General features: G+C 60.3%; 1 protein-coding gene across 4 annotated transcripts in view; it reads left to right on the plus strand.

Moving 5' to 3' along the window:
- The window catches only part of GRAMD4 (GRAM domain containing 4), a 66,239-nt gene that overhangs the window by 11,462 nt on the left and 38,787 nt on the right, over positions 1-15,990 (plus strand). The window contains exon 1 of one of the 4 annotated variants that reach the window (XM_005207531.5): positions 11,851-12,192. The exons of 2 other annotated variants lie outside the window; for them this stretch is intronic. The gene's annotated coding sequence lies outside the window, so the exon portion shown is untranslated. Of the gene's footprint in view, positions 1-11,850; positions 12,193-15,506; positions 15,618-15,990 lie in introns of those variants that run through there. One more of the 4 variants, XM_005207530.5, reaches the window with a different exon arrangement.

Genomic DNA, 15,990 nt, shown 5'->3' on the forward strand with positions numbered 1-15,990 from the left:
TGGGTTCAATCCCTGCTCGGGGAGCTGGGATCCCACATGCCTCAGGTGGCCGAGAAACTGAAACATAAAAAACAGAGACAATACTGTAACAAACTGAATAAAGACTTTAAAAATGGTTCATGTCAGGAAAAAAAAAAGAAAAAAAAAGGAAAAAAGCACTACCACTGAAGTGAGTTGCTGGCACTGAGTCCTTGCAGTGAGGACGCCGTGCCCAGGCCTCACGCTGACTCGGCCGCTCAGGGCGGGCCCGGCCGGGTTGGGTTTCGTGCCTGCCCGTGTCATGTTCGGCTGGGAGCAGACCGGGGCGGGGGGGCCTGCCGCCTTCTCCACCAGCGGGTTTCCGTCCTGAGAGTCTCTGCATTCCTTGCACGTGTGCCGAGTCATTTCTGTCATGTCTGACTCTTTGTGACCCCGTGGACCGTGCCCGCCAGGCTCCTCTGTCCATGGGACTCCCCAGACAAGAATACTGGAGTGAGTTGCCATGCACTTTTCCAGGGGATCTTCCTGACCCAGGGATTAAACCCACATCTCTTAGGTCTCCTGCGTTGGCAGGTGGGTTCTTTACCACCAGCGCCACCTGGAAGCCCTAGGCTTACATTTCTCAGACCAGCCCTCCCACTGGCTTTTACAAACTGTCAGTCTGGTCCTCAGCCAGCCCAGGACGTGGCTGGCACCATGGGAGGGTACTGCAGGCCCCTGCCTGTCACTGGGTCTGCACACACAGGCTGACCCTGCTGTGCTGAGTTTAAAACTCCTGGCAATAGAAAGAGCCGATGGTGACCTATTTATAAAGTATTTCAGAATCACTTGCATGAATGTTTTGTCCTAAATTCTGTGTAATTAGAAGATATGAACCCTACTCTGGGATTATTTTTGTGCACCAACATAACCTAAATTAGAATTCTCTCCATGTCAGTTTTTTAAAAAAAAATCATTGCAACACAAACATAAAGAATCGATTTTGTCTTCACTGTTTTCAGATGGTTACAAATACTGTTCCTGCCTGAGTAACATGGAGACCTTGTTGCCTGGTTTGTAGACCCTCGTCTTTACCCAGGGACTTCCTTGGTGGCTCAGAAGGTGAAGAATCTGCCTGCATTGCTGGAGAGTTGGGTTCGATCCTTGGGTCAGTAAGATCCCCTGGAGAAGGAAATGGCAACTTACTCCAGTATTCTTGCCTGGGAAATCCCTTAGGCAGAGGAGCCTGGTGGGCTACAGTCCATGGGGTTGCAAAGAGTCAGACACGACCGAGCAACAAACACACACACATCAGCCAGCGCAGAGGTCAGTCTTTTGGAGATGTTTAAAAAGTCCTCATGGATTCTGACTTGAGGCTGAATTCTGACGAGCTGTGGCTGGATTTCCACCTGCCAACTCTTTTTTCTCTCTAAACACAGCTTTAGCTAGAAGTTTCCCTGCAGGAGAGCCTGCTTGTGAGCATCCTTAACGCGAGGCCTTCAGACGGATGCAGTAGAGGATCCAGTGGCTCTGGTCCGTCCAGCAGATGGTCCGGGGGCCTCTCAGCTGCTTGGCCGCCGGACTCGGGGGGCAGGTGGCAGGATGCGCTGCCCTGTGAGACCGAGTTTCTGGAGCAGAGTGTATGGGCTTCAAGGGGACTTTGCAGGGGAGACTTGTGGGCCAGATCTTCTTTTTTTCCTGTCTTGGGACCGCAGGTGCTTTGAATCGGGGATGTCACAGCCCTTGGGTCATGGTGTGCAGCCGTCTCTGGTCACGCAGGACCTCTGGTCTGTTTACTTCGTAGCTTTTAATATAACAGGCACCCTCGAGCTCACCACCAGATGCTGGGGCCTTCCGGACTCCCCCCCCCGTCGCTGAGCCTCAGACCTCAGCTGTGTGCCCTCAGCTCCCTTGTTTCCGGGGGCCGACACCCACCCTATGTGCACCCCCTGGCCTGCGCCACACAAGCGGTCACCAGGGGAGCAGCTCTTCTGGCTCACCGCCCCCCGGGTCATCGAGGGTTCCCTGTGTGAATGCAGAGAATCCCCGGCCTGCAGCACCACCCGGTACTGCCCGCCTGGCGCGGATGACGGGTGATGGGCCCTTTGCCCACGGCCAGCAGCCAAGCCAGGTCTCCCGGGTCTCTGGTGTGAGATGCTCCCGCTACCCTGTTTGTGGGCTTGTCTGGGAAAGGGGCAGCCAGGCTGGGGCCTCGCGGTGGGGAAGGATGGGCCGGCCTCCTGGTGAGGGGCCCGGCCACCCCCAGCCCTTCACGCTGAGCCCAGGTCCCCGGCGTCTGGACTGGAGGGCAGGGCTCTCTGTGGACACGGTCAGGGTCATGCGTGCGCGGGTCCAGCGCTCTGAGAGGGGCTTGGGGGCCGAGTGGCCACAGCGTCCCCCACACCTCCCCGGACAGGCTGCCGGGTGCCCAGCCCAGCTCCCCGTGACGAGACCCAGCCTTGCAGTCTTCCCTCTTCCATCACAGGGATGGGCCAGGGCTGTCAGCCCGCCCAGATGCGTGTGAGGGAGTGACGGGGGTCTGGGCCGCGTCTCCTGCGGGGCCACGGGTCGCCTGCCGCAGCACCTGCGTGATAATTGCAGGCGCCTCACCCCTCTCCTGGGGGTGGTGGGGCTGGGCCTCCCGGAGCTCGGGGCGGGGGGCGGTGCCAGGGTGCTTGGCAGGGCTTTGTAGGTCTTCCTGTCTTCTCCGCTGAGCCAGTTGGTGGGATTCTGTTCCCTTTCGGAGTTGAGAGGCAGGCCCGGAAGGCGGCCTTGTCTTGTCATCTCAGGGCCTTTCCAGCTGTTGCTGAGGTCTCCTGATTGAGCTGCAGGGTGGCCCAGCCGCCTCCCCAGGTGGGACCGGAAACCTGTCCGTCTGGTTAAGCCAGGCGTCCACGCCTGCTCTCCCTGAGTCCTGCCCTCCCTGGGGAATGCGGGACCAGACCTTCCGGCCCCTCGGCCGTGGGCTGGGAGGCTTCTGAAGTGGCTCCAGCCGGCGAGCATGTGCCTTGATGCTTTGGTGTTGGTGGCCTGGCCGGGTGTGGGCGCGGGAGCCCCCTGGGCAGACCAGCCCGGCTGCCCGGGGCCGGCGGGTCCCGGCAGGATCGGGAGCCTGGAGCCCGCAGGCTGCCCGGGACTCTGTTTCCGTGGCACGTCCAGTTTTCCTCGAGAGGCGATCAGAGCCCCTGCGGCGCGTGGGTGAGGACGTGTGGTGAGCTGTGCTGACGCGGGTCTGGGGGAACCCTGAGTGAGCGCCCTCGGGTTTCTGCTGGGTTTCAGTTAGGACGAAAACAAGGGCAGCTGTATTTGCAGGCTACTCTTCTGGGGCCAAGTTTATAGAGAGTGGAGGTTTTTATCCATTTTATCTGCTTTTCTAACTCGTCTTTCAGATGCAGCAGGACGTGGCATGTTCCGATGGGTATGATTTTTTAGCACATTAAGGGTTTGTCAGTGGCCATGTTTTTGCGATCAGGCTTTGAAAATGCTAGCGAGCCATTTAGTTCTCTTCTGCTGTGGTAGGTGGAGTCCGGGAACGTGGTGTCGGGGGGAGGTGGGGCGGGGGTGGTCTCTGTCTTGCTCATTGGTTTTCGTTGCCCGAAGATTCTAGCTGACAAGGTGTGGGGCCCTGTCTGTGCACAGCCTGATGTGAGAGACCCTTTACGTGCCCCTGCTCGGCCTACGATGAAGCGCTGTGACACAGGCCGTGCGGGGTCGGCCGGTTGAGAGGTGGAGTCAGGTCAGGACGCCCTGAGACTAGCGGATCCCCAGCAGATTGGTGGAACCTGGGGGCCAGTCCTGTGTGGTCAGTCCTGCCCTGGAGCTGCCCAGGTGGAGGGGCCTGTGTGTGTGTGAGCGGTCGCATCATCAGACCCCGAGCCGTTACCTTCATAGCTGTGCTTTGGGTTACTGAGAGCTGATGTCTCCTGGTGCTGTAACCTGCGCTTTTCGTGTCTTGGTTCTCTGGACGGAGCTTCAACCGTGTGCACACTTGAGCTGCCTGAAGCATTGTAGCCACGTGGGCCGGTGGTGTCCGCACGTCTGTCCTCCCGGAGCGAGGACTTGCTCTGCTTTAATCCCCCGTTCAAGAAAGCGACTATCCGAAGGCGCTGCCCACGCGGGGCCCTCCGCTCGAGGCCGGGTCAGGAGAACCCCAGGTGCATCTTGCTGCCAGCGATGCGCTCTCCCCGTGGAATTTCCTGTAAAGTGAAGAGTTGTAGTCTCAGCTGCCTGGCTCAGGGACGGCTTGTCATTTACAAGACGATTTGTCCCAGGGTCCTGCAGGTGGAGGAGCCCTTTAGCCACCGAATCGTTCTTTCCAGAGCACCTCTTTTGGAAACGGGCTGTTGCACGCCTCAATTTCTCCAGACGGGCAGCTCCGGGGGTCTGGAGAACCCTGTCTCCAGCTTGTAACTGTGCCCACAGGTGTCGGTTGAGCCCGGCACCCACCTGCCGCTCTCCTGTGGCAGGATGTTAGGTCCCTGTGAGGGTCTCTCCTCAGGGCAGGATGGCTCAACGCCCCCCACCCCCACCTGAGAGGCCACGCTCTCTCCTGGTGCCGAGCCTCCAGCCCACGGCCCCCCACCCCCACCGAGGAGCCTGGGCCAGGGTGTGGTGTGTGTGAGACCCTGGGCCACTCTGCAGGGCACACGGGGGCCGGGGGTGGGCGTGGGGTCCAGGCCAGGCTGGCTGGCCAGGCTGCTTCGCACGTGTGGCCGACTCTCTGCCTCTATCCCCCACCCCCTACCCCTGCATCTTGGGTTATGTCTGTGGACACAGCCCCCTGCTGGTGCCCAGGTTCAGCTGCTCAAAGGCTAGGGCTGGGGTCCTGGGCGCCTCATGCTGGTGGGGGCGCCCTCTGGGTACCGTGTCCAAGCTGTGCCTGCAGCCCTTCCCCGCATCCCCGGGACAGGCCGAGGGGTCTCAGGCTCCAGTCTTGGAACCCCTCTGCTCGTGTGTTAGCGAAGTCACCAGAAAGTCTGCTTGTGTGAGATGTATCTATTGCTCTTTCCTGTGTTAGAAATTAAGCTAGGAAATTTACAAATGCTGATGTATCAAAAACTGCCCCCTGTAATGGAGGAGGCAATGGCAACCCACTCCAGTAGTCTTGCCTGGGAAATCCCACGGACGAAAGAGCCTGGTGGGCTGCAGTCCATGGGGTCGCTAAGAGTTGAACACGACTGAGCGACTTCACTTTCACTTTTCACTTTCATGCATTGGAGAAGGAAATGGCAACCCACTCCAGTGTTCTTGCCTGGAGAATCCCAGGGATGGGGGAGCCTGGGGGTCGCACAGAGTCGGACACGACTGAAGCGACTTAGCAGCAGCAGCAGAGCCCACTGTAAACCCCTTACACATTAACGTAGTGTATTTTTACTTTTTTAAAAAAATCACTAGTTTTCCCAAAATGGGGGAAATTAATGAAGGGGAACCGGTGGTTTTGCCTTGACGAGGTCTGGTCAGTTGCAGACGGCTGGGTTCTCCAGTCCCCACACCCATCACAGCCCCACACCCGTCACACCCCCATGCCCATCACACCCCCACACCCATCACACCCCCACACCCACCGGGAGGACCAGTCTGGGAAGCACAGGGTGTCTCAGGATTGCCACTCAGTAGATCTGACCTCCTGGGTGTCCTGGAAGGGTCTTGGGGACCCCCAGGCTGCTGGACCTCGCTCTGAGCAGCGGGAGAGAGGCCCCTGCTGTGCTGAGTGAGGGCGTTTTTAGCTCTTTCTCCGTTTCGTTTGAACCCTTTCTATTTGTTATTTTAAAACCTTAATTTTGAACCTCGTTGACACGGTCTGGTCCACACACGCACGAAGTCTGTTCAGAAGGGCTGAAGCCCCTGCTGGGTCTCTCTCCCACGTGCCCTCTCCCCCCACATAGTCCCAGGACTCAGGTTGGGGGGACACCCACTCGCAAGGACCCCACTGCAGGCAGGTAGCTGGTGCATGCTGTATGAAACGGCCTCGCTGCACGTCATTTTGCAAGTGTGAGTAGGTGACACTCCTGGAAGCGGAAGTGTGATTTGACTGGATTTTGCAGAATTGCCCTCCGCTCCACCCCCCGCTGGGGGACCCCGCCTCCTCGTGGTCTCACCCACACGCTGCGTCTCTGCCAATCTGTTCAGGAAATGGCTTCCCCGTGTAATCTTAATTTCTGTTTTTCTCTTTGTAAGTGAAGGTTAATCACCATTTCATGTGCTTAAGGACTGTTTGTTTTCTTTTGCTGTGGACTCTGTATATCTCTTGGCTGTTTTCCTCCAGGGCTGTTTTTCAAAGTTAGACAAATTAATCTTTCATAATATGTGTTGCAAATATTTTTGCCTGTGTTAGCATTTATATTTGACTCCTGGTGGAGGCTTTTACCTTGTGGAAATGTGTTTTTAGGGTAATCTGTCTTCTTTTTTATCATGTGTTGTGTTTCTTGCTTGGCAAGACCCTGTCCAGCCCCAGGATCTGAGTACCAACCCCCGACTCCCGGCTCCTTTGCAGCCTTCTTTATTTTACACTCAAGTCTTTGGTCCATTTTGAGTGTTTTGGGGAGGGTGTGAGATGTGGCTCCAGGGTTATCTTTGCATTTGCTGAAGGCTGTGTCTCCTCCGGCCTAGGAGGCCCCTTTGACCCCAGTTCAGTCTGGATCTGTTTCTGCCGATTTGTTTCGTGGCCCCGTCCAGTATTCATGGGCTGTCATCACGCTGTCAACTCCTGACTGTAGCTGTGTGGTCTTTTATTTATTTTTTTAATTATATATCGGCCTGTGTCGGGTCTGATTTGTGGCACGTGGGATTGTAGTTCCCTGACCAGGGATCGAGCCTGGGCCCCCCGCACTGGGAGTGTGGAGTCTTAGCCACTGGACCACGAGGGAAGTCCCTCCATCGTGTTTTACTCCACGGCAAGGCCAGTCTGCCGGTCTCCCTCCTCACTCGTGCTTGTCAGAGTTTTCCCGGCTGTTTGGCTTATTTCTCCTCATGAGCTGTAGACGCGGCTTGTCTTGCTTTCTCTGAAACCTTGTTATTTTTTTCGGGGGACCACATTAGATTTATAGATTATTTTAGAGTTTGGTGTGCCCTCTCTTTTCTCCCTCGCTTTCTCTGTTTGCATAAATATGGCAAAATACACATAATACATATGAATAAAATACGACATAAATATTGGGCGAAATATACATATGACTTAGGGGCTTCCCTGATGGCACAAGTGTACAGAATCTGCCTGCAAAGAGAGAGACACAGGTTTGATCCCTGGGTCAGGAAGATCCCCTGGAGGAGGAAAGGGCAACCCACTCCAGCATCATTGCCTGGGGAATCCCACAGGCCGAGGAGCCTGGTGGGCTGCAGTCCACGGGGCTGCAAAGAGTCGGACACGACTTAGAGACTAAACGATAGCGACCACACGGCTTACTGTTTTAAAGTGCACAGTTCAGGGACTCCCCTGGTGGTCTAGTGGGTCCACGGCAGGGGTGCAGGTTCCACCCCCGGTCAGGGAACTGAGACCTCACATGCTGCACGGCGTTGTCACCAGATAATAATAAAGCGGAGTGTGCAGCTCAGTGGCATTCAGTGCACTCGCGCTGTGCTTCCTGTACAGTTAATCTTTGGAACTTTTTCCTCTTCCCAAACTGAAACTCTGTCCCTGTTTAGCACTCGCTCCGCCTCGCCTGCCGCAGCCCCCGGCCGCCGCCATCCGCTCTCCATCCCGGGGCTCTGCCTCCCCAGAGCTTCGTGTGAGTGGATCGCACGGTCTTTGTCCTCTGTGACCTGCTGGCCTCACCGAGCCTGCGGTCCTCGGGGCCTCTGGCTGCAGTCTGTCTCAGTGCTCCCTTCCTGCTTGAGGCTGAGTGACATTCCCCTGTTGGCAGGGACGGCCCGTGGGCTGAGGACCCTTGGGCTGCTTCTTCGTTCGGGCTGCTCTGAGCTTGGGCGTGCCGGCGTCTGTTTGAGTCCCTGCTTTCAGTTCTTTCCCGTCTATACCCAGGCACGGAATTGGTGGATTGTATGGTGGTCCCGGTTTTAGTGTTTTGAGGAACTGCTGCATGTTTTCCGTGGTCTCCATGGCTGTGGTTTATGCTTCTGGGCGTGCATGCTGAAAATCAGGGTGTTTGCTGAGAACACGGCGAACCCCCAGCCCTGCTGCTGAGTAGGCCGGGCCTCTGGGAGCCTGGCTCCCTGGTCCCACCGGCAGGTCCCGGTGGGCTGGCAGGGCTGGAGAGGGGAGACCCTGGGCTCCATCATCACTCTAGAAGCTGTGACCTCCCCCTCTGAACCTCGCTTTCCCCGTCGCATTAAGAAGGGGAGGCACAGGGACAGTAGCAGCTACGCGGATGACACCACCCTTACGGCAGAAAGAGAAGGACTAAAGAGCCTCTTGATGAAAGTGAAGGAGGAGAGTGAAAAAGTTGGCTTAAAGCTCAACATTCAGAAAACTAAGATCATGGCATCCGGGCCCATCATTTCATGCAAATAGATGGGGAAACAGTGGAAACACTGACAGACTTTATTTTATGGGCTCTAAAATCACTGCAGATGGTGACTGCAGCCATGAAATTAAAGACACTCCTTGGGAAAAAAGTTATGACCAACCTAGACAGCATATAAAAAAGCAGAGACATTACTTTGCCAACAAAGGTCATCTAGTCAAGGCTATGGTTTTCCCAGTAGTCATGTATGGATTTATGAGTTGGACTGTGAAGAAGGCTGAGCGCTGAAGTATTGATGCTTTTGAACTGTGGTGTTGGAGAAGACTCTTGAGAGTCCCTTGGACTGCAAGGAGATCCAACCAGTCCATTCTGAAGGAGATCAGCCCTGGGTGTTCTTTAGAAGGATTGATGCTAAAGCTGAAACTCCAGTACTTTGGCCACCTCATGCGAAGAGTTGACTCATTGGAAAAGACTCTGATGCTGGGAGGGATTGGGGGCAGGAGGAGAAGGGGACGACAGAGGATGAGATGGCTGGATGGCATCACTGAGTCGATGGACGTGAGTCTGAGTGAACTCCGGGGGTTGGTGATGGACAGGGAGGCCTGGCATGCTGTGATTCATGGGATTGCAAAGAGTCAGACACGACTGAGCAACTCAACTGAACTGTTTATTAAGCGCTCAGTCTGCGCCAGGCCTGGAGGCTGTGGGAGGACTGAGTGAGGTGGGACAGGGGAGCGCGCTGTGCCTCTTCTCCAGAAGGTGTCTGGTAGGAAAGGGCGGGCCGTGCCGGGTCTTCCGGCCCTCACCCTTCCACAGGTGTGTCTGCGCCCTGCACAGGTCCACGCCCGGGGCCGGGTCAGGCTGCTCTTTCCCCTGCCCGCACACCGTGACCCCGAATGGACCCAAGCACCTCGTCCACGCCCGCCTGTGCCCGCCGAGTCCTTCTGGCTTGTGACCCCAGGTAACGGGGGCGCTTTGTCTGGGGGCATTCCTCTGCAGCCCCGGCCCCTCCGTGGAGCTGACAGCCTGAGGTGTAGCCTGACCCCTGCAGAGCTGCCTGCTCTGTGTCCCTGTTCCGGCCGCACCTGGTACACAGCAGGTGCTCATTACATGCTCCAGCAGCTCGGTCCTTCTCGTTACCCCTGACGGCCTCTGCCCCAGCCTATGTAAGGTCTTCACTGCCTGCCGATCACTCTCTGTTCCAAGTCTGCTCCGGGTGGGGGGCCATGCCGGGCAGTCCCCTGCACCCGATACGCTCGGGGGGTGCTGAGACCAGCTCGCCCCGTCCTTCTGCGTGGCCCGCCGTACGTCAGCCCAGCTGGGAGACCATGCGTAAGGCTGGATCGCCACCACGCTGGGCGGTTACCTGGGCGGCAAATGTGGAAAGGACCTTTTCTGTGTCGCTGGACGTGGGTTTTACAGCAATGGTGTGAGGTGAGGGCAGCCAGCCAGGCCCCGGTGCCGTCAGGCCCTGCCCAGGGCTGAGCTCCCTTCTTGCCCAGCCCAGCAGGAAATGTGTGTTCCACCTTCCCCGCACCGGGTGGTTTTCACACGCCGAAAGCCCCTTGTGGCGATGTGCCCGGCAGCCCCGCGCTGAGCCTGTCCATGTCCTGGGGCTCGGTCTGCGGGTGAGTCTGGGTGGGCTCTGGGAGGACCTGTGGCCTCGTTTTCAAAGAGGAAGTGGCTGCAGGCCAGGGCTTTGGAGGCGCCGAGGGCCTGTCCCCGGGGACTGTCAGAGGCCTCGTGGCTTTACCTAAAGGGGCCAGGATGTCCCTTAAAATGCACCCACTGATTCTCTGCCAGGCTGCGTGCCGGGCCTGCCCGCTGACGTGGGGCCGGCGTGGGACCCTCGTCCTCGAGCAGAGGCTCTGAGGCCGGGGGCCTTCCTGGGGAGGGCAGCGCATATGCTGCCGGGTGCCGGGGGTCCGGGCAGGGGCGGGGGCGGGGCTGGCTCCCGCCTTCACGGGCACTTTATCACTGTGCTGCTTGTCTCTGCAGAGCAAGGGGCCCTGAGTGTGCACGGGGGCCTACAGTGACGGGCTCTTCAGAGCTGCAGGCTGGCCCCTCTGCTCGGGTGGGATACGTGGCCCGGGGTGGGGGAGAAGACGGTGGCTGTCGACTTCAGGGGGGACCTCCTGGCCCCGGGGACCCTGGGGCCGGTCCAGGCTGCTGGCCCCCCCACGGACAGTGCCTCCCCGACACCCCTTTCCTAAAGGAGGTTTGACGGTGGCGAGGTTCACAGCTGAGTGTATGATTGGCGGGTCCACTGGAAGGGGAACCCTGGTGCTGAGTGAGGGCCTGGTTCCCTGTTAGGCGCCGGTGGGTGATGAGGCCCATTTGAGAGTCCTTGTTCTGCTGGGCACTGATCACCTTGAGACCAGGGGCAGCCAGCCGTGACCCCATCGAGGATTGTGTGCCCGCCACTGCCTGTTTTTGTATATGGTGTCTTACTGCGGATGTCCCTTGTGGCCTCGTGGTTAAGGCTCTGCTTCTTTGCTGCCAGGGGCCTGGGTTCAGTCCCTGGTTGGGGAACTGAGATCCCACAAAAGCCACAGAGAAAGATGGCCTTCTTGGCCCAGAGCCACAGCTGCTTTGCGCTACAAGACAAAGGGAGAGCTTGTGATGGGAGGCTTGTGGCCGCCACGCCCGAGACGCATGCCGCCCGGGTTCCCAGGCCTGCACCTTCCGTCCGGCAGCACTGTGGGCCGCGGAGCCTCTGGAGCAGAGCTGGTTCGCAGACAGCTGCGGGCCGGAGCCCCTCTCTGCTCCCTGGGGCGGGGCTCCGGTGCTGGCAGGAAGTCAGGACAAAACTGGGAGTCCAGACGGCATTTCCTACCAGCTGGAAGGATCTCCTCCAGATGCTGAGGGCAGGGGGAGACTTGGAAGCAGAGTGCTTTCACCAGAAATGAGTGCTTGAGCGCGTTTCCTATTGCTCAGTGTGTTTATACACTGCAGGTTAATACAGACCTAAGCTTCGGGGCCTCCTCTTCGCTCTGTTTGGGTTACACAGCTGTGTGGCTAGTGTGCTGGGCTGCCCGCCCGCTCAGTCTCCTGGGCAGACGGGCCGGGGGCTCTCATACGGCGTGAGGTTGGACACGGGAGTGTCACCCCGTGGCCCCGGGGACCCAAGGGGGCTGGGCAGGTGATGGGCAGGGTGTGAGGGTAGTGTGCCCACCCAGCCTCCCAGCCAGTGGCCCTGCGATTGGGGGTCCCCCCAGAGGCTTGGGTCCGGTGCGTTCTTTTGGGAACCTCACCCATATGGACGCGGTGGCCTTTCCCCATGGGCTGCACAGGGCATGGGATTCTCCAGGCCAGAATACTGGACTGAGAAGCCGTTCCCTTCTCCAGCGGATCTTCCCGACCCAGGGAGAGAACCCAGGTCTCTCGCACTGCGGGTGGATTCTTTACCAGCTGAGCCACCAGGGAAGCCCAAGAACACTGGAGTGGGTAGCCCATCCCTTCTCCAGCGGATCTTCCCGACCCAGGAATCAAACCGGGGTCTCCTGTGTTGCAGGTGGATTCTTTACCAGCTGAGCCACCAGGGAAGCCCCTTGGTCATCTCAGGGACTCTCAGTTTGACCTCTGCCTCTGAGCTGTGCCAGGGAAGCAGGAGGGCGCCTGGGGGCACGGTGCTCCCTGAGCCCTGCTCCTCTGTGGCCACGACCACTCGAGACGACGAAGGGTCAGGGCGGCGTTGTGCTGGAGCTGCTCACGTGGGCCTGCAGAAGGCTGCCTGTGAAGGTGTCAGGAATCCTGTGAGCTGGCCGCCAGTGAGATGAGTGTGTGAACTCAGATAAATTACGTCGGAAGCAGAGGGGTGAGTGCTGGAAGTTGCTCCCTCCCGGATTGTGTGACCGGATTATGGTCCTGAGGCAGTTGGCGTCTCTGGGGTCTGGGAAGTGGGAATCGCCTGGGTGGTTACCGGGCAGCACGGCCCACCACGTGCTCACTGGCTCACAGACGTCCCTTTGGCAGCTTGAAGGACGGCCGCAAGGGAAGCAGTCACAGCGTGGAAACGGGGACGCGCCGCACGGGGACTCGCCTCCCTTTGCGTTGACTGTTTGGACCTGGGAAGGCGACGGGGAGACGCTGGTTCGTGGGTGGAGGCTGAGGCGTGGCATCCGCATCCACGGGAAAGTGAGGAGGCCCCTCCCATTGGAAAGCTACCGCTTGCTTTCGCGAGGATGTCTCGCGCGTCCAGGACCAGCGAGTTGGCTTCTGATGCGTGGCCTCCCTTCCCACCTTGGTTTGTCCTCTTAATGTAGACAAGCATGTCCAGCAATCGACATTCATGCTGGAACCATGCTCGTTGGTTGGTCGCAGTCCCGGTTGACCGGGCCAGGAAGGATTTCAGAAAGAATCAGTGAACCCACCCCGGGCATCGCTTGTTTTTACGGAGTCCCGGTGAAGAGTGTTGAACGTTTTATTACTGCTTGTAAACGTGCAGCACATACCTTAGTCACCGAGATGAGAACGTCTGTGCGTCTGTGCCCAGAGATCCTGGGGGCGGGCGTGTCGCTAGGGCCTGCACGGTCCCAGCTCGCAGAGGAGGGGGTGGTGGCTCACCCTGAACCCCCCCGACCAGCCCTAGTGCTCTTCCCGCCTGGCTCTCCCGGGCCCCTGTGGCCCCAGCGGGGTCACAGAGCCAGCAGGACCCAGGCAGCTTTCCTGTTACAGCACACAACACTTTGCTCCTGGTGTGGGGAGGTCTGGCTCGACTGTGTAGGAGGAAAAGCTGCTGAAGAATTCCACCTCCTCCCGGAGAACCTCCCAGGCTGTTGAAACCTTGGACTTAAGCACCGTTGAGTGTTCCCGGATTTGGGGAGCGCGTGATTCCCTAGCCTCGAGGGCAGAGTCCACGGCCTTGCTGTGAGGTCCCTGTGGCTAGGCGGCTCCGAGCGGGCAGGCCTGGCCCTCCTGGCACCCAGGACCCAGTCGTTGGGGCCCCATTCCCCCGTCACTGAACAGCCAGCCCGTGCCAGCCCTGCTGGGACGGACCTGGTGCCTGTGGCACCTGCCCTCGGGCATGTGTTCTAACCACTGGGGCTAGGGGACAAATCCTAAACCAGGGAGCTAGCCTAGACCAGACGGGCAGGCGGAATTGGGGGTGGGGGGATGTACTTGGAGCAGAAGGAGCCACTATGGGGACGCCCCAGACCGGGAAGTGCTGGGCCCCAAGGTAACCAGTGTGGTGGTCAGAGGACCCCCCAGGGGTCAGCAGGGCTGGAGCCCAGTGTCAGGGAGCAGGCAAAGCCCCAGGAGGAGTCTCAGTGGGTTGCTGCAGACTGTGTGAGGTGTGTGGGCCAGACCCGGCTCGGGGGAGAGGGAGGGAGGAGCACAGCTGTGGGGCCCAGCTTGGACATGGGGGCCTCCGGCTTGAAGACGAGGGGGTCCCTGGCTTGGAGGTGGGGGCCTCTGGCTTAGAGGTGGGGGGCCCTGTCTTAGAGATGACCCCCCAGCTTGGAGGTGGGGGCCCCTAGCTTGGAGGTGAAGGCCCCCCGGCTTGGGGCTTGGAGGTGAAGGCCCCCCCGGCTTGGAGGTGGGGGTCCCCGGCCTGGAGGTGGGGCCCCCCGGCCTGGAGGTGGGGCCCCCCGCCTTGGAGGTGGGGAGCCCCTGGTTTGGAGATGAGGGCCCCCCGGCTTGGAGGTGGGGGCCCCCTGGCTTGGAGGTGGGGGGCCCCGGCTTGGAGGTGGGGGCCCCTGGCTTGGAGGTGGGGAGCCCTGGCTTGGAGGTGGGGAGCCCTGGCTTGGAGGTTGGGGCCCCTGGCTTGGAGGTGGGGGCCCCCGGCCTGGAGATGAAGGCCCCCCAGCTTGGAGGTGGGGGCCCTGGCTTGGAGGTGGGGGCCCCCGGCTTGGAGGTTGGGGCCCCCCGCTTGGAGGTTGGGGCCCCCGGCTTGGAGGTGGGGAGCCCTGGCTTGGAGGTTGGGGCCCCTGGCTTGGAGGTGGGGGCCCCAGGCCTGGAGGTGGGGCCCCCCAGCTTGGAGGTGGGGAGCCCCTGTTTTGGAGGTGGGGGCCCTCCAGCTTGGAGGTGAAGGCCCCCTGGCTTGGAGGTGGGGAGCCCCCGGTTTGGAGGTGGGGGCCCTCCAGCTTGGAGGTGAAGGCCCCCTGGCTTGGAGGTTGGGGCCCCCCGGCTTGGAGGTGGGGGCCCCTGGCTTGGAGGTGGGAGCCCTGGCTTGGGAGTGCTGGGCTCGCTGTAGATGGCCATGGTCACGTGGTCAGGAGCCTCTTCCGGGTTTGACTTGAGCGGCTGGTGTTCAGGTGTCATTGGGAGGAGGTTCACGGAGGCTCCCGCTACTGATGAACGTCCTCACACAGTAGGTCAGCGGCCAGAGTCCAGCCATGGGAGGCTGGTGGGCAGGGAGTCAGCTGAGCATCTGAGTGTTCGGGGCCCTGCCGACGGAGGTGTGCATCTGGGTGAGGGGGTGGCTGCCCTGCCAGCCTCGAGGTTGGGGGAACCCATGGGCCCTCGGTGGGAGCCGGTGTTGAGCTCTGCATGGGCGGGGGGGCGTGGTCACCACACCTCCCGTATCGCGGGCATCCAGACTGCTCAGAGGGTCGCCCAGCATGGGGCCCCCGGGCTGGCTGGAGCTGCTTGCAGGTTGGGGTCCTGGGGACTCGTCTTGCAGGGCTGTGGGCCTCTGGGGCGCCTTCCTGGAGGACGGAGTCCTGGCAGAGGGCCGGCTGGTTGGCTGGGGCTGGCCTCACTCGACATCTGTGACTCCCCTGGAATACAGTTTAGGATAAGGGTTGCTGCATTTGGGGAACAGACGTTGTTTATCCTGGGGTCAGCAGAAGAGCCACCAGGTGACCGGAGGGTGACGCCAGGCCTGGGCCGAGCCTGCTGTCTGAGTGTGGCCCGGGCGGCAAGGAGCATGGCTGGGACCCGGGACACGGCGCACGCGGGGCTGGGAACCGCTTTTTTCTGAGTCTTGGGCTGGTGGGGGAACCAACGTCCTTTGTGGTTTCCAAGTCCAGTGTTCCGCAGACAGTGCGGCCTTTGTGTGTCCAGGAGCCATTCAGCGCGTTTCCAGAGCAGCATGCTTTGTGTCCAGGGGCCAGCACTGGCCTCGCTCCGGCGTCCCGAGGCTCCGCGGCGCAGTGGGCACCGCCCTGAGCGGGGGTGGCGGCCGGGCCCCAGCGCCAGGCACCCCCTTGCCCTGTCTCCCCATGTCTCCCCGTCCCGCCTCTGCGGCTGCAGGGCCTGGCAGGTGTCGCAGCTCTGAGCGTCTGCTTCTGCGTGGAGGTACGAGGGGGGGCCCCTCCGGGAGCCTCAGGGGCTGGGGCGCCACGTCCCGCTCTGAGGGCGGCTGCACCTAGAAGGCCGGCCATGGCTTGTGGGTGCCCAGGGGGGCCCGTCTATGGACGCAGGCTTCCTCCCCGTGGACCCTGGGGAGTGCAGGGTGGGTGTGCGGGGCCGGGGGCTGGTGCATAAAGGGGAGGCTAGGGGGCTGGGGGGGGTGGGACTCATGGCAGCGCCCAGACGGAGGAGCGGGGCAGCTTGTGGAGACGGTGTCGGTGACGCTGGCTTTGTGGGGAACCCTTGCTCTGGGTCGCGCTTCGGGCCTGGCTGGCTCTGGCTCCCGTCCTGCTGGCCGTGGAGCACGGCCGTGCCAGTC

Source organism: Bos taurus, chromosome 5 (assembly GCF_002263795.3).
Source record: "Bos taurus isolate L1 Dominette 01449 registration number 42190680 breed Hereford chromosome 5, ARS-UCD2.0, whole genome shotgun sequence".
Lineage (NCBI taxonomy): Eukaryota > Metazoa > Chordata > Mammalia > Artiodactyla > Bovidae > Bos > Bos taurus.